Below are 26136 nucleotides of genomic sequence, written 5' to 3' on the forward strand. Positions count from 1 at the left end.
CATTGTATGAAGGATGCAGGCCCGAGGATACCCGCCTGAAAGTAACGCTCATGGCTCTGGAGATGACGGTAAAACACAAAATGACCGACGCATGCTTCGACGAGAACATGTCATTCTGGCACGAACGTCTTCCCAAGGCGAACAAGTGCCCGACCAGTTTCGAGGAGGCAAAGAAAATCGTGTGTCCTCTAGATTTACCACACGTGAAATACCATGTGTGCATGAACAATTGCATCATTTATCGGGACGAGCACGCGGAGTCTACCATATGTCCGGTGTGCGGCGTCACTCGATACAAGAAGAGGAAGAAAGCTCCTCGAAAATCGGTGTGGTACTTTCCGATCACTCCTCGTCTGCAGCGGTATTTCGCGGACCCTAAGGTAGCAAAGCTCCTGCATTGGCACGCGGATAGGGAGGAGAAGAAGCGGGAAGATGACGGAAATGATCCAGAGATAAATAAAAAATACAAGATGCTGAGTCACCCTAAGGATGCGAGCCAGTGGCAAGCGTTGAACTTCGAATACCCAGAATTTGGGAAGGATCCAAGGAACATCGTGCTGGGCACGAGCACCGATAGAGTCAATCCGTTTGGCAGCCAGAGAAGCACACATAGCACCTGGCCTGTGTTTGTGTTGATGTACAACCTTTCGCCCTGGTTGTACATGAAGAGGAAGTACATTCACATGAGTATGCTAATTGAAGGGCCGAAACAACCAGGGAACGACATCAATCTGTATCTGGGGCTGCTGAAAGAGGAGCTAGACATGCTGTGGAAAATGCCAGCCAATACGTGGGACGCCGCAGAGAAAGAATATTTCCCTCTGAGAGCCGCACTGCTCACGACGGTGCACGACTATCTCGGTTACGGATATCTCGCGGGGCAGGTAGTCCACGGATTTTCTGGATGCGTAAGGTGCATGGATGACACAACGTATCGCCAGCTAGATAGAGATCCCAGGTCTTCAAAAAGCATGTTCATGGGACATCGAAGGTGGCTTCGCGATGATGACCCGTGGAGGAAACACAAGGATCTGTTTGATGGTGAAACTGAACCCCGAAAACGCCCGCCTACGAGGAGCGGCGAGGAAATAGACGAGCTGTTGAAAAATTGGAAAGATTGCCCACTGCCGGGAAAGAAGCAAAAGGCGCCAGAGCCGGGAAAGAAGCGAAAGGCGCCAGAGCCGCTGCTGAAGGTATGGCAAACGAGGTCTGTTTTCTGGGACTTGCCGTACTGGAAGATCCAACGTGTGCCTCACAGCCTTGATGCCATGCATATCACGAAGAACGTGTGCGAGAGTCTGCTTGGTACCCTGCTCAACATGCCAGAGAGGACCAAAGATGGGCCGAAAGCAAGGGAAGACTTGAAATCAATGGGCATCAGGCAGGAGCTTCACGCTAATGATGATGATGATGATGATGATGATGATGATGATGATGATGATGAGGCGAAGCAGGACACAGAAACTCATCGCAAAGGCAAAAAGGCCAAAAGACCGGAAATGACTACCCTCCCGCGTGCTTCACTCTAAGTCAGGAGGAGATCGAGCAGTTTTTCACCTGCCTCGTAGGAGTAAAACTTCCTTACGGTTACGCGGGGAAGATAAGTAGATACCTAGACCCAGCAAAGCAGAAGTTCAGCGGGATGAAGTCTCACGACTGTCACGTACTGATGACGCAGATACTTCCAGTTGCAATCCATGGGATCATGGACGCGCACGTCCGTGAAACGCTATTTGGCCTATGCAACTTTTTCGACGTCATCTCTTGGAAGTCGATTGGCATGAGGCAACTCAGAAGGCTACAGGAAGAGATCGTGGTGATACTATGCGAGCTTGAGATGTACTTCCCGCCCGCATTCTTTGACGTTATGGTGCATCTGCTGGTCCATATCGTGGAGGATATCATCCAACTCGGGCCGACGTTCCTGCACAGCATGATGCTGTTCGAAAGGATGAATGGTGTCATCAAAGGATACGTCCGCAACATGTCACGTCCAGAGGGAAGTATAGCCAGGGGCTTTCTGACCGAAGAGTGCATCTCCTACTGCACGAATTATCTAGGCATCGAGAACCCCGTTGGTCTGCCCGTCAATAGGCACCTCGGCAGGCTCGCTGGATGGGGTCACCATGAGGGTCGTCACGAAATGCATGTCGACTTCGAGGGTCGACTCGTCGACTTTGAAAGAGCAAACCTAGTCGCGCTACAACACATAGAAGTGGTCGATCCTTGGGTGGTAGAGCACAAAACCTTTATTGAGAAGACGTACAATGACCGAGGCCAACAGAGGACGGACAGAGATATAATCAAAGAGCACAACTCATGTTTCACGCGTTGGTTCAAGCAGAAGCTTCTGTCGTACCCTTTACATGAGGATTCTTTCGCGGAAGAACAACTCATATTCGCCTTGTCACCGGGCGCCGAGCACAACCTGATGACCTATGAGGCGTACGATATCAACGACTATACATTCTACACCGAGAACAAGGACATGAAGAGCGATGGTTATTAGAACTCCGGGGTAACGATGGAATCCTACACCGGTAACGACAAGGACAGATACTACGGAAGGATCGAGGAGATCTTGGAGCTGAGCTACGCTGGAGAGAAGGTCCCGATGTTCTGTGTCAGATGGGCCAAGAGCGTCGTAAAAGAAGATCGGTATTTCACCACCATTGTTATACCCGAAGCCAAATCCAAGACCGCGGACGCAAACGTCACAGCGAAAAATGAGCCATGGGTACTGGCTTCCCAAGTGGACCAATTCTTCTTCATTACCGACCCGTCAAAGCCCAGTCGTGTTGTCGTGAGGAGAGGCAAAAGGAAGATCATCGGAATGGATGGAGTAGCCAATGAGCAAGACTTCGACAAGTACGACGACCCGAAGATCGAACATGACGACGACGATGAAGTAGCAGCACACACCACAAGGATGAGCATAGCCCTGTCTACTAGGAGAAGCACGGTGAAGTCAATGATTGACAAAGGTGGTAGTTATGACAAGATCAAGGCGAAATATCCTTTGATGAGCGAAGACGAGTACAAGGAGTTCAAGATCAAGTGCGAGAGCAGCGCAACCTCCGAATCAAGTCAGTGGGGGAAAGAAATGCGGAAGTTGAACTTAGGGGTCCACCAACTCGATCCCGACGGTTAAAGAGTGGCGGAGCCTATATGGGAAAAGGAGGACGCGTAGCGTGCCGAGCAAGGCCTACCGCCCCGCTTCGAGAAATACCGTGACAAGCAGACCAGGAACTTTCTCAGGGCCCGGTACAAGGAGGACCTGGTAACAAATGAGCTTACCACGGATCCGAAGATCAGGGTGCTCGAGCTTGTTCTGGTAAGGAATACACCCCTGCGTAATAAATGGTTCACGTTCCTTCTGCAGGACACTGAAAGCAGTAGCGCGGGGTCGTCTCAGAGCTCCCCTTTCCACACCCCTTTAAATAGGGCGTTGAACGTAATGAAAACCAAGGATAAGCTCAGTAAGCCGACGTCAGCTGGTCGTGTGACCGGCAAAGGTTTGTCCACAAAATGGTCGTCATACTATACCGCTGGTGGGCGAAAGGAGAAAAAGACTAGCTCGGAAAGCCAGTCGCGCGAGGTTGAAGCACTCAAGGCACAAGTGGCGTGGATTCTGGAGCTTGTCCAAGACCAAGTGGAACAACAACTGGGATCGAAGCCTAACGCCATGGTGCCTACGTTGATTCATGGGCTGGCGACGTGGATTGCAGGCAGCCAACAGGGGCCTCCCTCGGTTCCCAGCTTCACGGCCAGCAACTCGCACAGCGCGCAGGCGGCGCCATTGGTGTCTCCGGCGGTGCCATTGGTGTCTCCGGCGGCGCCATTATTGGTGTCTCCGGCGGAGGCGGTATTCGTGTCTCCGGCGCCGGCACGGGCATTGGAGCTTAATGCACCCGGGTGTACGCCGGTCGGCACCTCGCCAGCAAGCGACCCCTCCGTCAATTGCACGCCCGCCGTTGGCGGTGCCTCGGCATTATCCAAGCTCGATGGCATCATGGTAACTAAGCCTCTCGGACGATGACTTCATCTCCTTGTCTTTGACTAGGCATCCCTGACGCCCTACATGTTTTCGCAGGGCACCGCCGACGTTCCTTGCACTCTTCTGCACTTCGTGGGCGGCGAGTTGGTCGATGTTGCCAAGGGCAGAATCATTCAACCAGGCAACCCCATGTTCCATGGTAATCCGATGCCACCCATAGTGTATAGGGTTGAAGTGGTTCGGGTGCTACCAGGCTGCGACGAGATGTTACCTTCGATTCGACCCGCTGGGGCTGACGAAGAAGATGAGATGACCCTCAGCGCCTGCGTAAACTGGCCCCTGCTTTGGCCGAAGAGCCAGATACGTTTGGGGGCGGGGGACACCACCCCATAGACAAGACCGCCAGTCATGCCGGCGCCAAGCCATGGCAAGAATGCCGCAACGCTACCGGACCTGCCGGACATCCCTATGCCGGACATCCCTATGGCACAGGATCCGGACATCCCTATGGCACAGGATCCGGACGACGACGACAATGATGATGGTACACTTACCAAAGTCGATAAGTACTTTGCCGAACATGGGTACACTGACGAGTTCTGCGGGCCTCTTTCTCAAGAACCCAACCAAGACGACCGCAATCTAGCTGGTACGGCGGAGAAATCCAATTGCAATAGGCGTCGTCTGGCGTTCAGTTCTCAGAAGACGCCTCCAGCTCCCGCCTTCACCGAGCCTCAGATAGCTAAGGTGCAAAATATTATCAGCCCCAACACGCTCAAGAAGGCGGTTTGTGAGCAGAACTCGGTCCCATTACAGGAGATCAAGAAGAAGGGACGGAAACGAAAGACTAACAAGGGCGCCGGTGCGAGCCAGCCGGCACCGAGTTTGATCCGTGCTCAGGACGGGCCACCTTCACCTAAGGATATCTCGAGGAGGGTGCATGTGGCGGGTAGGGCGATGCTACCGCCAAATATGCTCAATGCTGCAACCGGTGCTATGCGGAGTCTGCACGACAGTGTTCTTTCTTTGGAGAAGCGGCGTCTCAGAGAGAATGATGTGGCATACCCGGTTTTTGTGGCCAAGGTGCCAAAGGGTAAGAGCTTTGTGGATGGCGACATCGGGGGTGCGATCGTCCTGCGGTTTGATGACATCTTTGCTATGTTTAACCTTCATCCGCTGCACTACACCTTTGTTCGGCTGTTTTCGCTGAGTATGGAGATGCGGATCATTAGAGACAAGATCCCGGACATCGTGATAGTTGACCCCTTCTACATGCGTGCCAAGCACTTGAGCAGCGCTGGGGACCGCCAAGTTGCGAGTTCACACCTCGAAGGCGTCATTCTGGCAAACCCAGATAAGGATAACTTCATTGTGGCTTACTTTCCCAAGTAAGTCATTCCTTAACCGCCTGGTAACATATGATTTCTTAGATTTCGATCGTTCTTTTTTTCTAACATTCCGTGTTCTGTGCAGTGACACACATTGCACACTCATCCTCTTAAGCCCGAAATATTCCTTGGCCACGTATTTTGACCCGAACCGTAACTCCAAGATAGACTACACAAATGTCAAGAAAGTTCTTGATGATGTTCTCCCCGGCTACGCCAAATCTGGAGGCACCTTCACCAGGGTAGTTCGTAAGTACGGCAAGCACATGTTCTCACACAATACGAAGTTCTGCTGCGTCAAGCAGCCGCCTGGCGGTCAGAAGGATGCCTACTACGCCCTCCATCACATGCGGGCGATCGTAAGGGACCATCATCACCTTCTGCTACCAGATAATCTCAAAGATTGGGCCGCGACCTTGTCGGCAATCCAGGACACGGACCTCAGACAAGAATTCTTTCGCATCCAGTCAGAGTTTGCGGACATCATCCATCAAGATGTCCTTCATACCTCGGGGCAGTTCTTCCTCAGATATCAACCATCCAACAGTGAGATAGATGGAATGCTACAAATGCAGGGTGACAACGACCGCGATTTCATGACCATCACGACAGATGGCGGCTTCATCCACGCTCCTGTCCGATGAGTCGAGTCAAAAGTAGTGATGTGTAGTTCTGAAACATTGATTGGCTCATGTTGTAATTAAACTTTAATGAATTTGTATGTCTCTTTGGTTTGGACAGTCGTTCAACTTAGATGTAATCGATGCTATTTATTAGTAGGACCATGAATCGTGTTATTAATGTCTTGCTTTTATCTTCCGATCCTTTTGTTGCATACTTACATATTGCTTATGTATTGTGTGTTGTTTGGCTTGTGCATAGAGATGCCGTCGTATGTCGTGTACAAGGGTAAGGTTCCCGGAGTCTACGACGACTGGGAGGAGTGTTGGAGACAGGTTCACCGTTTCAGCGGTAATAGTTACAAAGGGTACACCACTAGGGCGGAGACCGAATCTAGATACGCCCGCTATCTAGCGGGAGAGAGGAGGGAGCATTGGAGGAACCGGATGAAGACCAGTTTGATCGCGATGATGCTCATCGTGATGACCGCAACTCTCTTCTATGTGATGGTAGTTTAGATCATCGATATCGACTTGTAATGTGAAGACAAACTCGATACTCGCCGCCTTGAGACTTGTAATGTTTTATCTTTGTTTGGTCTTTTGAATTCGGAGACTAATATGATGAATTGTATTCGAAGACTAATCTTCTATTGTATTCGATGAATCTTCTATTGCTGTGTGCTGCTGTCTATATTCTGTCCAATAATATATTTTGTAACCTGTGCAAAAATCAGAAAAGTAAAAAAATATATTCATACTAATGGCGCATCACCACAAGGTGCGCCATTAGTACGCCAAAGGATACTAATGGCGCATCATGACAGACTGCGCTATTAGTATGACAAAGCACATGGTTATGTATGGCCCCCCGGGAGGCATACTAATGGTGCATGGTGTTACATACTAATGGCGCACTGCGTGGTGCGCCATTAGTATACCAGATACTAATGGCGCACCAGAGGTGCGCCATTAGTAAGAAATACTAGTGGTGTGATACTAATGGCGCACCGGTAGTGCGCCATTAGTAGGCAAAACCAGTGCGCCATTAGTAGGCCTTTTCCTAGTAGTGATAGTCTGAGGACCTTGTATAAGTCATGAAGAAAGTAGTAGCAATGAAACTGTAACGATCATAATGATAAGCTAACGGATGGGTCATGGCCATCATATCATTCTCCTAATGATGTGATCCCGTTCATCAGATGACAACACATGTCAATGGTTAGGAAACATAACCATCTTTGATTAACGAGCTAGTCAAGTAGAGGCATATTAGGGACAATATGTTTTGTCTATGAATACAATTCTAGCATGAATAATAAACATTTATCATGAATTAAGGAAATAAATAATAACATTATTATTGCCTCTAGGGCATATTTCCTTCACTTCTGTTCATGTTATACCTTATACCTTTTATGATAAACTTCACGATGAAATCTATTCTTGTGATACCCAGTCCACAGAGATGGAAAGAAAACTAGCAGATGGGGCTCTTAGGAAACCATATGGTATTGTGCCTGATGTTTATGTTACCTTGGGAACTTTCACCTATCTTGTGGATTTCGTTGTCATGGAAATACCTGAAGATAATCTTTCTCCTATTATTTTTGGGACATTTTCTTACGCTGCAAGTGCAAAGATTGAGTGCAAAAGAGAGGTGGTCCCTCTCAGGTTTGTAGAAGAGGTAAAGGAATTTCATTTCTCAAGGTTTAAGAATCCTCCACAACCAAGATAACATGATGATAACGAAGAGAAGACAATTGCACAATTGGCCCCTATTTATTTGATGAGCTAGAAAGAAGCCTAGTTGATATGAACAAGGTCCAAAATACCCATCTAAGATGGAAATTGATCAAAATTTAGATGAGGCGCCAGTGCAAGATTATATTATGATGAAGGATCTTTCACCTCCTGAGATCAAGCCTGTGTCGAAAGAATTGAGGTATGAGTTTTTAGATGACAGAAATAAACATCCTGTTATCATTAGCGCTAACCTTTCAAATGAAGAAAAGGATGAACTCGTGAAAACTTTGAAGAAGCATCACAAGTCTTTTGAGTACTATGGATGATCTTAAAGGAATAAGCCCCTCGAGGAGTTAAATCAGACCTAATCAAACCCTTATTTGGCTTAACTGCTAAAAAACTTAAGCGTCGGCTCAGCTGGCCCTCAAATATACTTGATTGGTGCCACTTCTTAGGAAATTTTGGCCATCTTCCCCGCTCACACTGCATTGACGCCGACGTTGCCTCCAGTGTCAACCTGCATCCTTCGCCGCCAGCCTACCGACAACCTGCAACTTCGACCACCCCTCCTGCCCACTATGATTATGTCACCAGTCACCAAAAACGACTGATATCTCTCCCACCACCGCCTCGATCTTGTGGACAAGAAAAGCTCCCAAGGGGCTTAGTTTTCTCAAAAATGAAGTCGGCGGTCGACAAAGATGGCGTAGAGCACCTGCTGAGGAGTTAGGCGGCGTCGTTATCACAACAAGATTTACGAGCTTTGACAGTGATCGACAAATTTTGTCGTCGACCCGGGAGTTCTGTTTGACGAGAATCTTCCTTTTCTGAGCCTTGTTTTCTATTACCGGTCATCTCGCGAGCCTGCCATCCACCCCTAGATTGAGCATCGGCTCAACACTGCCGACCGAGGATCTCACCTCCTCCACCGTCAAATTGATTGATGAATTGTTTAGGTACTTTTTTGAGCTATTTTCATTATGTGTTTGCTATTTCTGCAATTAAATTCAACCTAGAATATTGCATGGTGTAGATGAAGAAATTTAGGGAGATGTTCTTCGACGAATGTTTACCGGACGAGGCGGAAGAATACGATGACGATTTCAAAATGGCCATACACCATTTTGTGCATCAATCGAGATAGACCAGAGGGTCATGCTAATTTGATGAAGGATTACTTCAATCCCAATCGAGAGAAATATTTTCGTCAATGTTTTAGATGCACCAAAGTCTTCCTCACAATTGTAAAAGTTGTGGAGAAGCATGATGAAGGTTTAAATTGAGGCGATCAAGGCTAGGATGATAGTTTGAACGTTTGTACATCAATCGGGATAGCGCAAGGGGTGATGCCAAGATGATGAAGGATTAGTTCAACCCCAATCCAGAGAAGTATTTTCGTTGACGATTTCGGATGCACCGAAGTCTCGGTCTCACCATTGTATTTTTTTGGAGAAGCCGTATGAATGGTCTAAACCGAGGGGAGTGCATCAGGGGAGATAAGTGCTAGGCCTATGATGAAGTGTGTCGCGGCTGTCTGAGTACTTGCCTATGGGTATTTGGCTGTCACCATTTATGACTATGTCCGCATTGGGGAAGATTCAATTCTGGAGACCTTTCGAAGATACACACAAGCCGTGATTAAGATCTATGATGTGGAGTACTTGAGGGGCCGAATGATGAAGACACCAAGAGACTCTTGGGTTTGAGTGAGGAACGAGAATGACCTCGGATGTTTGGATCAATTGATTGCATGCACTGGACATGAAAGGTTCTGCAAGGTGAAAATATCAATACAAATGGCACTCCGAAGATCCAACAATCATTCTTTCAGGCTATTGCCTCGGAGGATCTATGATTTTGGCATTCATTCTTTTGATTTGTGGACTCTCATAATGATCTGAATGTGTTGTCAAGACCACCACAATTCGGGCGGCTTGTTGCTGCAGATGCTCCTCCTTGCAATTATTTGTCAATGACCGTCAGTACACGATGGATTACTACCTTGCAGATAGCAACTTTCCTCCATCCACATTTGTGAAGACAAACCCGCATCCTAAATTGCGGTGTGCTTTAGAAGCGCTTTACCATTATTCGTGGCCCTGCTGAGTATTGGACTCCACGGGTCCTATGACAAATAAAGACATGTTGCCTCATCTTGGATAACATGATCATTGAGGATGAGAAGGCAAGCTAGCTAGAGAACTTTCGATACATCGTCAATGGGGATCCTGTTGAATCGGAACACGATGCAAACATGATACATCAATTCCTCAGAGCCCATGGGCTACCAAAATCCAAGACAAACTTGCAACGGCTGATTATCAACAGACAACCAATACCTCAAAAAATAAAATCAATAGACACCAATTATAACAATTAAACAGTGTCAATTTTTTTATAACAATTAAACAACGGGCAAAACAGGTGGTACAATCAAAGGAGTAGGTCTCGGTGGACTAAGCAAAGTGCGGACCCTAGCATATCATTATTATGCTTATTATGTACTCCCTCGGTTTCATAATATAAGAATGTTTTTGACATTAACGTTCTTATATTATGGGACGGAGGGAGTACTATAGTGCGTGTGGAACTTTAATATGCAAACACAGAAACGACTGCAACAGGAGTATACATAACAAATTACGGAACGGTTTCGCACGCGCGTGTATGCGGAGGAAGAATGCTAGATGTGTGCGCTACGTAGCAATACGGTGTCCATGGTGAGCCCCGGGCCGAAGCCAAAGAGCACGCCCCACTCGCACCCCTCTCCGTTGGTGCTGCATCCCTCGGCGGCGGACCACCGTCGCAACTCGTCGAGGACGAACCACGCGCACGCGCTGCCCATATTCCCGTACTCGGCCAGCACCTTGCGTGATGCCCGCATCTCCTCCGGTTTAAGTCCCAGCGCCGCCTCCACCTTGTCGAGGATCGCGCGCCCCCCTGGATGCACCGCCCAGAACAGGGAGTTCCTATCGGTGATTGCGACGCCGGAGCCGTCGAGCATATCCTGGAGGCCGGCCTCGATATTTTTGGCGATCAGCGACGGGACCTCGCTGATGAGGCCGAAGGTCAGGCCCACCTCCCGCATGAGTCCCTGTATGGCGCCGCCGGTCTCCGGGATGAGGTGCTGCGTCGCGTGCACGATGTCAAACAGCTGCTTCTCTGTGGCCGGGTCAGCGTCGGCCCCGACGACGACGGCGGAAGCCCCGTCTCCGAAGAGGGCCTGGCAGACCAGGTTGTCCATGTGGGCGTCGTCGACGCCGCGGAAGTACATGAGGTTGGTCTCGACGCAGACGGCCAGCACGCGTGCCCCACCGTTGTTCTCGGCGAGGTCCTTCGCCAGGCGCAGCACCGCCGCGCCGACAAAGCAGCCCTGGTGGTATAGTGCGACACGGCGGACGGAGGGAGAGAGCCCGAGGAGCCGTATGATGTGGTAGTCGGCGCCGGGCATGTCACTGCCGCCGCTGGTGGAGCCCACGATGAGTCTCAGCGTGTAATCTTGTTTTAGTCTGTTTGTTTCCCTTTTGTAATCACGCATGCACGTTTGCTTTGTATTTCCGTGTGCATGACGCGTTGGATAAGCGCATGCAGCACGTCCCTTGCATCTAGGATCAGGCATAGTGGGGTTAGCTTGGCGTGAGTCTCGGTCAAGGCGTTGGCCTGATCGTGTGTGTAGGCATATGCCGTTTAGCTCATCTCTGAAGAATAACAGAAAGACGCCAGAAAAAACGCGTATCTTTGCGTCGCAAAAATCTTCCGTGTGTGATCTGTTCTTCGTGTCTCGAGAGAAACCACCATTGCTAGCTGAGAGAGAAGCCTTGGACCTGTCATTTGGCATCAGAGCTTTGATTGTATGCCCAAGATCATGCCGCGGGGCTCGCCGAAAAGCAGCGGAGATGGAACGCTGACGCTGCCGGAGGCGATGGAAGTCAAGCCGGAGCCGTTTGATCAGAACTCCTTCCCGCAGCTCGAGCGGGACAACTACTCCATGTGGGCGATGCAGATGCGCGTCCAGCTGCAGTTCATGGAGGTGTGGGGCGCCATCGACAAGGCAGGCCCCGAGTACGCGGAAGGCGGTGCTGAGTACCGCAAAGATCGTGGGGCGCTAACCGCGATTTATCGCGCCGTGCCCAAGACGATGCTTCCAACTCTCGCTGGCAAGGATTCGGCAAAAGAAGCCTGGGAAGCCATCAAGAAGTCCCATCTCGGCCACGACCGCGTTCGCGAGGCAAACTTGCAGACGTACAAGAAGCAGTTCGAGGAACTGAAGATGGCGGAGAGCGAGACCGTGGACGAATTCGCTACGCGCGTCACATCGCTCGTCAGCGGGATTCGTGGCCTCGGTGAGAAGCTCGACGAGATCGAGGTTGTGCGCAAGTTCCTGCGTGCAGCACCGGCGCGTTACATGCAGCTGGTGACCACGATCGAGCAGTGCATCGATCTCAAAACCCTGTCAACTGAAGACTTGGTGGGGCGTTACAAGGCGTACGACGAGCGCGTACGTTCTACCTTCGGCAATCCTCAGGAAGGGGAGCACCTGATGTTGTCACGTGCGCAGTGGGAGAAGCTCGAAGGGAAGAAGACAGGAGGTGAGGGATCGTCGTCCGGTGGCCAGAACGGCGACCGATCCGGAAGCCACGGCAAGAAACCACAGCAGCATGGCTCCAACTCAAACTCCGTCCGTGGCAAGAACAACGACTGGAAGAAGAAGTACAAGTGCCACAACTGTGGTATTAAAGGTCACTTTGCTGCTGAGTGCCGCAGGCCAAAGAAGGAGAGGGCTCTCATGGCAGAGAAGGAAGATGAAGGTCCAGCAACTCTTCTCATGGCGGAGATCTGTGATCTGACTGAAACTGACGAGCACTCCGGCGAGGTTCTCCTCAATGAAGAAAAGGTACACCCGAAAAGGTACAAAGGTGATGCTTGGTATTTAGATACTGGTGCTAGCAATCATATGACAGGGATCAAGGAGAAGTTCTTGGACCTCGACCTCACTGTGACTGGGAAGGTCAGGTTTGGGGATGGTTCAGCCGTGGACATTGTTGGGCGTGGCACTGTGTTGTTCCAGTGCCTGAACGGTGAACACCGTGCCCTTGCAAATGTGTACTACATCCCGTCGCTGAAGAGCTGCATCATCAGTTTGGGCCAACTTGCTGAACGTGGGTGCAAGGTGGTGATCGAGGACGACTACATGGAGATTTACGACAAGGCACGCGAGCTTCTCGCGCACGTGCTGCGGAACCAGAGCCGTCTCTACATCCTCGACCTGAGCTAGGCGCAGCCGGTCTGCCTCATGGCTAACTGCGGCGACACGGCTTGGCTTTGGCATGCACGGTACGGTCATCTCAACTTCAAGGCGTTGCGCGAGCTAGCGCAGAAGGAGATGGTACATGGGCTGCCGCGCATAGATCATATTGATCAGATATGCGATGGCTGCCTCGTTGGGAAGCAGCGGCGACTGTCATTCCCTAGCGAGGCGACGTACCGTGCTGAGCGCCCGCTAGCGTTGGTCCACGGTGACCTCTGCGGTCCAATCTCTCCACCAACACCCGCCGGCAACCGCTACTTTCTTCTGCTTGTCGATGATGTCTCCAGGTTCATGTGGCTAATTCTGCTGAAAACCAAGGACCAGGCACTTGGTGCCTTTCATAGGTTCAGACTTGGTGCAGAGAAGGAAGTGGAGCTCGACCTTAAGGCACTCCGCACTGACCGAGGTGGTGAGTTCACCTCAAAGGCGTTCACGGCATACTGCGACGACCACGGCATCAAACACTTCCTCACGGCGCCTTATTCACCGCAGCAAAATGGCGTCGTCGAGCGCCGCAATCAGACAATTGTTGGCATGGCTCGTAGTATGTTGAAGAGCAAGGGAGTCCCAGGAAAATTCTGGGGGGAGGCGGTCACCACTGCTGTCTACCTCCTGAACCGTGCGCCGACGAAGAGTGTCGCCGGCCAGACGCCGTATGAAGCCTGGTGTGCACGGAAGCCCAGTGTCGAGCACCTGCGTACGTTTGGCTGTGTCGCCTATGCCAAGGTGACAAAGCCGAACTCGTCGAAGCTTGCGGACAGGAGCGTTCGTACAGTTCTACTCGGGTATGAGCCGAACACAAAAGCCTATCGAGTATTTGATCCAATCGGCAACCGTGTCATCGTCACAAGGGACGTAGTGTTTGACGAGAAGCAGCAATGGGATTGGAGCACAGTGCACAGGCAAGAAGCGTCCAGTTATGAGGCGTTTACAGTCACGTATCCAATCATCTCCACTGCAGGTACAACTAAGGTGACGTTGGAGGACGGCGTACATGCAGAGACGGGCGAGACCACACCGGCCAGTGCCACTCCAATCGGCACGCCGTGCGAGTCGCCCGCGACGCAGAGCACGCCGAGAGCAGCAAGTGTTTCTGCAGGCATAGCAGTGAACACCGCTGCAGACGCTGACGAGGGGCGGACGCCTCCGTCCCACACCTACGACGAGCTCGGGCCCAAGGGGTTCAGAAACCTGATGGAGATCTTGGAGGAAACAACGGTTCCACCTGGTGCAGAGTTGCAGTTCGCCGACGCCGGTGTGGATGCTGAGTTGTGCTTGCTCGGTACAGAGGAGCCCACGTCACTCGTCGAGGCTCGGAAGGAGCCAAGCTGGAGGCGTGCCATGGAGGAAGAGCTTGACTCCATCCGTGGCAATGATACATGGCAGCTCGTCGACCTCCCGCCCGGACAAAAACCCATCGGTCTGAAATGGGTATACAAGCTGAAGAAAGATCCGAGCGGCGCCATCGTCAAGCATAAAGCCCGCCTTGTTGCAAAGGGATATGTGCAGCGCGAGGGGGTGGATTTTGATGAAGTATTTGCCCCTGTTGCGCGCATGGAAACTGTGCGTCTGCTCATCGCTGTGGCTGCACTTGAGGGCTGGCGTCTGCACCACATGGACGTAAAGTCCGCATTCTTGAATGGAGAGCTGCAGGAGGAGGTGTTCGTGCGACAACCCCCTGGCTATGAAGAAGAGGGCAATGAGCACAAAGTCTTGAAGCTGAACAAGGCATTGTATGGACTTCGTCAGGCGCCGAGAGCATGGTATGCCAAGTTGCATGCCACTCTGCTCACGCTCGGGTTCGAGAGATGTCCTCTTGAGCACGCGGTGTACATGAGAAGCAAAGGTGGCTCGCGGCTGCTCGTAGGCGTTTATGTCGATGACTTGGTGATCACTGGTACAAGCCAAGTGGAGATTGACAGCTTCAAGGAGCAGATGAAAAATCTGTTCAAAATGAGTGATCTGGGTTTGTTGTCATACTATCTTGGGATCGAGGTAGCCCAGACCGCCAATGGCGTTACACTCAGCCAGGCCGGATATGCTCAGAAGATCCTTGAGAAGGTTGGAATGGCAGAGTGCAACCCAAGTCAAGTACCAATGGAGCCAAGACTGAAGCTAGTTAAAACTGATCAGGACAAGAAAGTGGACTCAACTCAGTACCGCAGCATAGTTGGGAGTCTGAGGTATTTGGTAAACACAAGGCCGGATCTTGCTTACTCAGTGGGCGTCGTTAGTCGTTTCATGGAAGCTCCTACGTTGAACCACATGGCAGCAGTCAAGCAGATTTTGAGGTACATCCGTGGCACCATTCATCTCGGCTGTCACTATGAAAGGAAGGAAGAAGAGTTGCCACGACTTGTTGGATACGGTGATAGTGACCACGCTGGTGATCTTGATGATCGTAAAAGCACATCAGGTGTGCTATACTTCCTTGGCACCAATCCAGTAACTTGGGTCTCACAGAAACAAAAGGTAGTGGCAACATCATCGTGCGAAGCATAATATATTGCTGCAGCTATCACTGCTTGTCAGGGAATTTGGTTATCATGGCTGCTTGGTGAACTGATGAACAAAGAGCAGCAGAAGAAACTGATGAAGAGGGAGCAGCAGAAGGTTTTGATCAAAGTGGACAACAAATCTGCAATTGCGCTTTGTAAGAACTCAGTCCATCATGATCGCAGCAAGCACATAGATGTTCGCTATCATTTCATTCGTGAGTGCGTTGAAGAAGGGAGGGTCACCGTGGAGCATGTCCGAACCGGCGACCAGCTCGCCGACATACTGACCAAGCCGCTCGCCCGTGTGAAGTTCCTGGAGCTTCGCGAGCGCATTGGACTCCGAGCGGTGAAGAAACAAGATTAAGGGGGTGAATCTCAGCGTGTAATCTTGTTTTAGTCTGTTTGTTTCCCTTTTGTAATCACGCATGCACGTTTGCTTTGTATTTCCGTGTGCATGACGCGTTGGATAAGCGCATGCAGCACGTCCCTTGCATCTAGGATCAGGCATAGTGGGGTTAGCTTGGCGTGAGTCTCGGTCAAGGCGTTGGCCTGATCGTGTGTGTAGGCATATGCCGTTTAGCTCATCTCTGAAGAATAACAGAAAGACGCCAGAAAAAACGCGTATCTTTGCGTCGCAAAAATCTTCCGTCTGTGATCTGTTCTTCGTGTCTCGAGAGAAACCACCATTGCTAGCTGAGAGAGAAGCCTTGGACCTGTCAATGAGGTGGGTGATGTCCTCGAGCGGACCTCCCCACTCCTTGAGCGCGGCGGTGGCCGCAGCGGCGGCGAGTTCCGGGACCTTCTCGGAGATGATGGCCTGGCGAATGTCCAAAGTAGGCGCCATGTAGGTGGTCATCTCAGGATTAGCAGCCAGCAGTGCCACGTCGATGTAGAGGTGCCGCTTCTTGATGGTCGATTTCTCACCTGCAGTACGCATGTTACCATTGAGCGAAGGTTTTTTTTTTTGCGGGTAACCATTGAGCGAAGGTTAATATGAGCATCCATCTTATGGACATTACGGCTCTCGGGACGGTAGATTTTTTTTGATTCGGTGATACTGACTAATATTTTTTTACGGCAATGATAAAATCCCGAACGTTCGGATTTTAAGCATGGCAACCCGAAAGTTGCCATGTCTTAACAACTAAAGTTGCCACCTCGCGTCAACTAAAGTTGCCATGTAAAAACGTTCGGGATGAAATGCTTAAAATCCGAACGTTCGAACTTTATCGGGGTCCTTTTTTTAACATTGTGGCTATATATCTGCACCCGCAAACTAGTTTTTGGGTAAAAATTTAACAATGGGCTATGTCATTTAACGGTGGCTCCTCTAGAAACTATAAAAAATTATAGCGGAGCTAAGCTACAGTTAATGTTCTTAATAAATTATGAAAAAATATAAGCATACAAATACATGATATATGAATCACAATAATCAGTATAACCGATTTGTTTATCTAAGATTTAGTATCTTAAATTAGTAAAAGAAATATTTTTTTCAAAAATAAAACTAAGAATTTGTATCATAAATTCTTTGTTTTCTTATAAGAAATATAATTTTTTGGATTTAGTCTCTTGTAGTTTAACTTGGTTGGTGCCATGGAATTGCACTTGAATTTAAACTGCAAAATTTCATTAATCTTTTTGAATTGTTTTTATATTTTTCTTAGGATTACAATCATGAGATTCCTGGCTTTTATTGAAGAGACACAACTTCCCCGATATAGTATCATGACATTTTTTGTAATTCTCAAGCTTCACTTAAATTAATACTTCGTGTTAATTTTCCAACCACGATATTAATCATTGTCTGTTTGGAACTTTCAACGGGAAAGTCATCCTCATGTTGTGGAACATGCTCAGTTGTCACACGACTCAGAGCAAGGATAATAAGCGAGCCCAATTGTTACCTCTATATCAATGACACATCATCTATAGTCAGTCTAATAACGCACTAAGACAGTTGTTGTTGGTTCTACATATTGTGTCATTAATATGTGTGGCACACCTTCTTGTCTCACAAAGTGAGTTGGAGACTATCCTATAACATGCTATAAATTTACAATACACTCTTGTTCTCTCAGAGCGCTTTTTCAGCGGACGAGCGCCTCATAGGACGTTATCTCGCCCGCTCATATAAGGATCGTGCTTCCAGTTTCGCAGTCCAGGCTGGCTTTACGAACAGTCCAGGCTTAGTTATACATCGAGCCGGCGAGTATACGGTATCGTATTGAGTCAGAGGAAAACGCGTCGGATTTAATGATATACTAGAATTGTGCGAGCCTCGAGGTACAGGTTAGAACAGAACAGTGCTTAGATGGTTTAATGGTATGCCAGGCCAGAGCTTTCCTCCCCAACAACACGCACAAAACAGTGCTCAACTGGTTTAAAGGTATGGCAGGAATCCAATGGAGAATATGTGCCGGGTCTCGTACAGGTGGCGACAATGGTTAAGTGATCCCCTTCTTAACCCTAAACAACTGACCTAATTAGAACTAACTATATTCTGGAGTAGCTAGGTACTGAATATGTGCCTCGTACGGTCGTACCCTACGTGTGGCTCCAGTGCTTGACACCGGGTTAAACTTTGAATCTAGCTGCCTACGTTGATTTTCTAAATTTACCTTGACTTTTAACCATAGACCATGCTACATGAAAAATAATTAATTAGCATGATTTGATCACTGCTGTTACTTACAATAGCTAGTCAATGTGTACGTGCAATGCATGTTAATTTGGAAGTATATCAAGTGCATGTGGATATTAATTACGATATTATTTGCGTGTTATTATGTGATTAACACTATATTTGGCATGAAATTAACTGCACGCTAAACGTGTTGAGCGCTCGACATTGAAGCAGTCTAGATCGTTGGATTGAAATGATTTGATGATCGAGATTAATTGGATCTGCTCCTTTGGGTCTTTTATATTGGTATAGATATAGATATAGATATAGATATAGATATAGATATAGATATAGATAATGTTTTGATTCTCCAAACATGTTTTAAGGGGACTGCTAATTTCAACCAGGTCAACGTGCCTGTTAATGGCCCATGTACCGACTCAAAACCTAACAACTCGTGCATGATTTGTTTGAAGGGGTATCAAGTACGACCAGCTGCATAGCAGACGTGGGCCATGCCGTGATAAACGGCAACCTTATACGCACCAGGATAGTGACTTATTAGCAAGAATACAAGGAGTAATAAAGGCATGGTGGGAATCCAGATGAAAACAAACGAGGAGGATACCGAGACCCGACAGAGTCGTCCTCCAAAACGACTATTTGCTTGTTCTCTCTCTCTCTCTCTCTCCAACTCATTACAAATTTGATGTGGAATATTATAGTCCACTTTGTCACCCCATTTTACATGCTCTCATATTGCTTGTATATGTCAACTTGCATTTAATATGATTCATAAATTATTAAAATTAAATTATACTCCCTCCTTTGCAGAATATACGGTGTATTGATTTCCGTGCAAGTAAACTTTGAATGTTTGATCAAGATTATTGAATAAAAATATAAACATCTGCAATACCTAGTAGATAAAATACGAAACTACTTTTCATGATGGATCGAATTATATAAGTTTCGTACATATTGTTGATATTGATATATTTTTCTAAAACTTGGTCAAATATGCACGCATTTGGCTTTTGATAAAACAAATACACCTTATATAAAGGGACGGAAGGAGTATATCACATTTGTCAGAAATAGATGGGTGTGAATCCCCCAACGAAGTAACGGGTTAGATAAAGGTAGGAGAGCTCCATGGAGGTCCTATGGAATTTCGTCCATCATATTATGGCTTAGTAGTTCATCCCCACTAATATATTTATCTCAATATGCACTATGTGCTCAAGAAGTAAAGATGCTTGGCAATAGGCCCACCTGAAGACGATGCATGCAAAAAAGCTTGAATGTTTTCACTATGTTATGCTACCTACATTAAATAAATATTTATGGTACTTACATTCAATTAAAAAATATAATCATACCATAATCATATGTATTTTTAGTTTTAGTTCTTTATATTATTACTCCAAATATTCATATTCATATATAACCAAACCTCCTGAAATACTCCATAAGCCCCTATTTACATGACACACATCTTTTTCAAAGACCAACTTTGATAACCAATTGATCAACATAATGTATGTTACGCTTAAAATGTTAATACCATTCAATTCATGCTAAGATTTAGATTACATCTGTATAATTTTTATGATATGTTATATATTATTGAGGAAATTAATGAACAAAATTTTATGATAAAATGAGGGCTCCATGAATTAAGGGACATAAGGAGTATATTTCAAGCAATTCCCGCACCAACACACGTGGTACCATCTAGTAGCATACAGCTTAGTAGACCTATATTTACCTCATAAAAATAATCTATGAACAACAACATATCAGTAAATGTGTCAACTGATTTTCTTATATCAAATTGTCGCAAATGCAACTAACGATGACAAACAACAAACCCTTTCCTGCCCCCACACGGATCACGAAGCACAGTCGTGTGTCTAAGATAGATACTGCCAGAGCAAGCTATGATAGACACAATTTTGTATATATTATATAGACACAAACATTAATCTTTTGTACTCCTGAGGTGCATACTACCATATTCACTATACTTGTATACACAGTTATTACACCTCTTTATCATTCTCAATATACTTAATTAATTATTCTAAGATACCTCAATGCAAGTTAAACCAAAAAATATCATGGAAGCCATTAGTTCATCCAATATAGCATAAAGTTTTTACGTACAAAAAATGCAGTTGATGAGAAAATAATATAAAGTACATAGACTAAAATGGAAGTTTTTATGGAGCTCGCTTTGGGTATCTATTTTATTAGTGAACTATATTAAAATAATAGAGAGGTATAATGTTCTCATGTATGTGGTATATGAAAGAACCATCTCCACAGTTGTCCGCTAATTTTGTTAAAAATTTGAAGTGACAACTCATATATTTCCCAACAATCAATTTTATTAATTATTAGCCACTTGATGAGATCCAAGCATCCAAAATGAGCAGCGTCAAATATATACTTTGTATAAACTGCAATATTCATTACAGGAATGGAATAAATACACATGTTGTCTATATATAGTAACGGATTTGAATTTCCTACTAATGATCATGACCATCATCCAACATTGATCTACTTGATACTCCTATTTAACTCCGACCATTTAGACTCTACTAACTTCCACCCCGCAAAAAAATAAAAAAAAACTCTACTAACTTCGGTTCCAGTAGTTTAATTAATTAATAGGAGTATGTGCTTATCACATGGCCTTTGTTATTTCTGGAAGGGAAACAAAAGGTACGCAGTTTCCACAAAAGATACGTACATATGCGCCTGAACTTGTCCTTGAGGTGCTGCTTGTGGTCACTGTTGGTGACACGGAAGTAGAAGTCTGGGAACGTGCTCTGCTCCACGTTGCTGGGGTTGCCCGTCCCTATGGCCAAGATGGACAAAAAAAAAAAAGATGGACGCCGTGCCCATGGCCTTCTTCTGCCCGTGTACCTTAGCTACCTGACCCTGGCTCCCCATGTCTACTCTCGCTTCCTGAGCGGAATGCTATCCTCTAGATTAGACCAAAAACCCTCAAGCTAGTCGAGACTGGTTGGCTTCAACTCCATGGAGCTTATCACGTCTATTTATAAGGGCGTTGTTGCTGCTCCTAATACTTCATGCTTTGATGCATGCGTGTGTGTGGCCCGTGCATATGACAAGAAAACCCTAGCACTGATTCTTATTTACATCCCCTAAATGTTAGACCTTTCTTTCTACTTTCGAGTTCTTCTCGCTGATACCTACACTAATTGTTAAAAACAATTGTGGTTGGTATATACCTACACTAATTGTTAAAAACAATTGTGGTTGGTATGTCTACCCAAGTCCACCATGGTTTTTCTTTTGCTGCAGTGACATTAGCTCAGGAGTAGTTGTGAGCTGTGACCTATACTCTCGAGGGATTTCAGGGTTCAAAGTACTACCGACATATGGAAGTTAGTTGCTGTGTCATCTCCTAATACTATCGACTTTTCCTTAGCTGATACCTACACTAACTGTTAGAATAAAATGTGGTTGGTATATATCCCCAATTCCATCATGCCCACGTTGGACCCGGCCCACGCTGGTCCATCCGACCCCACATATATTCCTCACCATCCGCTCCCTGGACCAAACCCTAACCACTTCACTCCACTCCCCTCCACTCCCCTCCGCCACCCAACCTCCCGTCTGGCGATCTTCGGCCTTCTCCGGCATGACGGGCAGCGGATCCGAGTCCTACACCTCCAGATTCGTCGACCCCGAGCTCATCCCACGCAACCCCAAGGAGGTGATGACTGTCAGGCTTGCACTCTGCCGCTCCCAGGAGGAGGCCGCCCAAGGTAGAGCTCGGACTCCTTCCTTCAGGAATCCATTGTGTCCGCCCAAATGACGCATGGATCCGCCGCGAGGTGTGGCATCGCTGGCTCAGCGCAGGCAACGCGGCTTGTGTAGCGTCCGAACCGGCGACGGACGCGCAACCCCTTTGTTGGCGCGTCGAGGCGGAAGACGCACCATGCATGTTGTTCGATGCAAACATGGCGTGACGTGCCCGCCATGCGAGGCAGCGGGCGCGGGAGGCAGCGGCAACCCTCACAGCAGTGGACGTTGGCGAGGCGGAGTCACATTCTCCGGCGCCCCTATGGTGCACCTATTCGGGCGCCGCAACCGCGTCGTGGTGGATGTCGCTGGCACATCCTAGGATGGATCCATCATCAATCTGACGTTTACCGACACCGTCAAGGTTCCGGGCTCCGACGAGAAAGACTAGGGAATGGAAGACGGTGTCGCGTTGAGTCCCGTGAGCCGGATCGTGTCCCATGTCCTACTCTACCTTGCCAGCGACCGGACAAACATTTTGGGGAGCGCAGCCGGCCGCCGGACGAGCTCTACTTAAGATTAGTTTTATGTTGCATGTAATAGTATGGATTTGAGGTTTATAATTCGAGGTATCCGGTTGTGGAATGGATTATCTGAGGCATGACCGGTCACTGTCTCAGACGCACCCGGTCGCGTCTGCAGTCGTTTGAGGGGTCAGATTTGCCAAGTCCGTCTATAGATGCTCATATCCATGGTGTTGTCTACCACTAAGGGAGAGTCAATCGCCGTGATCATGGTTTTGATGCTACAGATCATGCCCGAGTGTCAGGAACTATGTCTAAGACGTGTTTTGCCTCTGTCAGTAGAACACATGAAAGTGGTCTCGCCAACAACCTCGTGTGAGGGAAATGATTCGCGTGTCATGGGAGCATATTGAGGCACCTGAGTCTACCGTGCCGGTGGTACCTATGGTTGATCATGTTGACATAGCCGACGTTTGGCGCCTGCTCTTGGGAGCCGCTTGGTTGATGATGAGTACACAAAGAACTACAACGACTTTTTACGGTTTCTTTCACAAATGGGTGGCTGATCCCTGGATACAACAAGACATGTGGCTATCTCCCGAAGGAGGAATCAATCAAGAAGAATCCAGGAAGAAACAAAAGCGAGAAGGGTGGCGCCAAAGGGGCGTTCAAGATTTCATGATGGAGGGTGCTCAGTTCTTTGGGTATTCAGCATGGCTTTTGGTTGTTTGAGTTGTCATTGTAGGTCTTTTTTTCGGGGCTTCTGCTTTGTTGCATGGTTATGGGCGGTTGTGTGTTGGGAGCATTTGGAGGGCCACCTATGCGGTAGTGATGTTTCGTGCTTTGTGAGTAGTTCGCTTATGGGTTGTTTCAATCAGTATTCACTCGGTTTGTTGTAAATTAATTGAGCAATTTAATTCTTAATTCATCGATGGCCCAAATCTTTCCCCGTTTTAAAAAGAAAAAAAACTGACCGACCAGCCTTCATGTGCACATGTATTTACAAATCATTCATAAGTTTGAGAAATATAGGGGTATGAGTTAACCACAAATGGGAAAGCAACAAACATGTAACATAATAGCAAGGGCGTCTCCAACGCTGACCCTCAAACCTCTCGCATACATTTGGAGAGCATGGTCCGAACGTGTTGTGCCATCCAACGGGGGCCTGTATCGATCCTCCGAGCGGCCCGGATACAATTTCTGCTGCAAACTAGAGACAAACTAGGGGGGATTTGCAGGCGTCCAGACCGCTGTCACGCCCGCTTCTGACCGTCCTGGCCCACCCAACCTCCCTCCCTCAGCCGCCCACGCTTCCCGCCCAAAATGGTCAGCGCTGCTCTTGAGCGTTAGTGCCGCATTCATGCCCGGCCAGAGCCCGCGCGTCCTCTCACTGGCATCGGCATTGAAGCGGTGCGCCGGCTGAGAGAGACCAGACTGCTCCGCATCCTGGTGCACGCCACTCCTCCCGCGTTCAAACGACACAAAGGTCGTCCATCTGCCGCCACATTAATGACACACAGTTGTCGAGGAACCTACTCCGGCGCCACCCATTCGCCCGTCAACCATCGACCATTGCTATTCGCCCATCATATAAACTGCAACCCGAGTCATAGCCGCATTCATCCTCCTCCGGTCCCTTTCTCCTATCCGCACTACTCTCATCATGGCCTCCTCGCGCTCCAAAGCTCTCTGGGATGGACTGGCGCCGGAGCAAAAAAAGAAGATGGCCACCATTGCTGCTAGCTAGCAGGCCAGCAGGCAGTCGTAGGCTTCCGACGTCCCAATTAATGGAGGACGTGGCCGAGGGCGAGTCGGCGCCAACCTCCTCTCCAGCACAAAGCTTGCCAGTGCATTGCACCATGACCATCGGCGCCCCCCTGCCCATTACATGGACATGGTGCGGGAGGCGCAGGCTGATGTGGCCTACAACCTCCAGCACCTCTAGGAGCACTAGCAGATGGAGGAGAGCTTGACGCCGGCAAGGCAATCATGCCAGACGCAGACGTGGCGGAGCAGGAGGCGCTACTCGAATCCTATAGCTCCGCTTACGAGATCCGCCTCGCCCGCTGGCGGTACCGCCAGCGTCAGGCAGAACTAGGGGCCGAGTTCGAGGAGGCGGCGGACAAGGTGTGGGGCAAGACCGACGAGGACGACATTGCAGGCTCCGCCGAGGCTGTCCACGCCGCCACGACCACGAAGCCGACACGTCCCCAGGCGCCGCCGACAACATGGAAGAGTAGTGCATGGCAGTTCACCGCCGCTCGAGGCCCAGGAAGGCCACCACTCTTCCCCTCTACCCGAAGCCAAGCTTGGCGGGCTGATAATCGACAGCCAATTAGTTGCTCAAACTACGGTGGCGGAGGCTGCAGAGGCAGAGTTGGAGAAGGCGAAGGCAAGTGCCGGAGATTTAGTTCTTGGGGCTCATGACCAGACACGAGGAACGGGCGCCGACAATCATTTAGATTAGGTTTAAAATAGAGGTATGTCTGAAATTATACCTCCAGAATCAGATGAGCTCTACTTTTAATTGAAGTATGTCCAAAATATAATGAATTTCGTCATGTTTATATGAAATCTGCCGAGTTTGCATGAACCTCTTCCGGTGTATATGAAAAAATAAGAAAATGGACGGAAAAGATACCGTTCTTACATATTCCCGAGATTCTGTTTTAGCGGTGCTTACGTATACCCTTACGCCAACAGTAGCGTGAACAGAAGATGTGTGCATGAATATTTCAACAATCAAAATTTGACTTTACTATACGTAATCACTCTCAGTCAGCTCTGATTCTTATATTCATCTCCTAATTATTGGATTCTTCTTCCTACTTCTGACTTTTCCATATCCGATACCTACACTATAACTTTTAAAATAAAAAGCGGTTGTATATATCCAAAGTCCACCTTGTTTTTCTTTTTCTTTTTCTGCTACAGAGTTCGTTTGTTGCAGGGTCAGTATCTGAAGTTAGTTGTGAACTGTCACGTAAATCCTTGGATTTAACAGTACAATTTAGTACGGACAAAGGGGATTACTATTAACTTATCATGTCAACTTCGAAAAATATAGTGAGCTGAGCCATCCACGTATGGGAAGCAATTGACATGTATGTGTTTTTCCTATTGTTTCTTCCCCTAGCCCTAGGAGTATAAGGCAAACTCTGCCTTCCAGGCTTCAACGGCGAGCCCGTGGATTCGTCTCCTCTCTGCTTGTCGCTCCGGTGGCCGGTGGTGGGGAGGGGAATCCTGCTGCCCCCGCTCCACCTAGTAGTTAAGTTAGGGTTTTTTTAGTCCTCGTAGGCGCGATGTTCGGGCAGATGGCGATGCTTCTTCGTGTTTGTCTTCTGGGCTTTGATCTTCTTCAAGTTCATCTATCTGGAGTAGTTGACGGAGCTCCGACACATACTCCTGTCATCTCCTTGTGGCGGTGAGGTTAGAGTTTCTTCTCATGTGACGAGATCTGGTGTCAGGTGTTTCAGATTTATGCAATAGTTCAACAGCGACAACTGCGGCTCCTGGGTCCCTCCCCTACCACAATAGGAAAGGCGTCAGGGCCACGCACCACAACTCCTTCCTCTTCTACACGACCAAGAAGCACCGTCGGCACTGCTACCTGGAGACCCACCGGAGAGCCCACCGA

General features: G+C 48.3%; 1 pseudogene; it reads right to left on the reverse strand.

Annotated features, from left to right (window-relative positions):
* Positions 1-10124: 10124 nt before the first annotated feature.
* Positions 10125-21204, reverse strand: LOC119278014 (annotated as a pseudogene).
* Positions 21205-26136: the final 4932 nt, after the last annotated feature.

This window comes from Triticum dicoccoides, chromosome 3B (assembly GCF_002162155.2).
Source record: "Triticum dicoccoides isolate Atlit2015 ecotype Zavitan chromosome 3B, WEW_v2.0, whole genome shotgun sequence".
NCBI lineage: Eukaryota > Viridiplantae > Streptophyta > Magnoliopsida > Poales > Poaceae > Triticum > Triticum dicoccoides.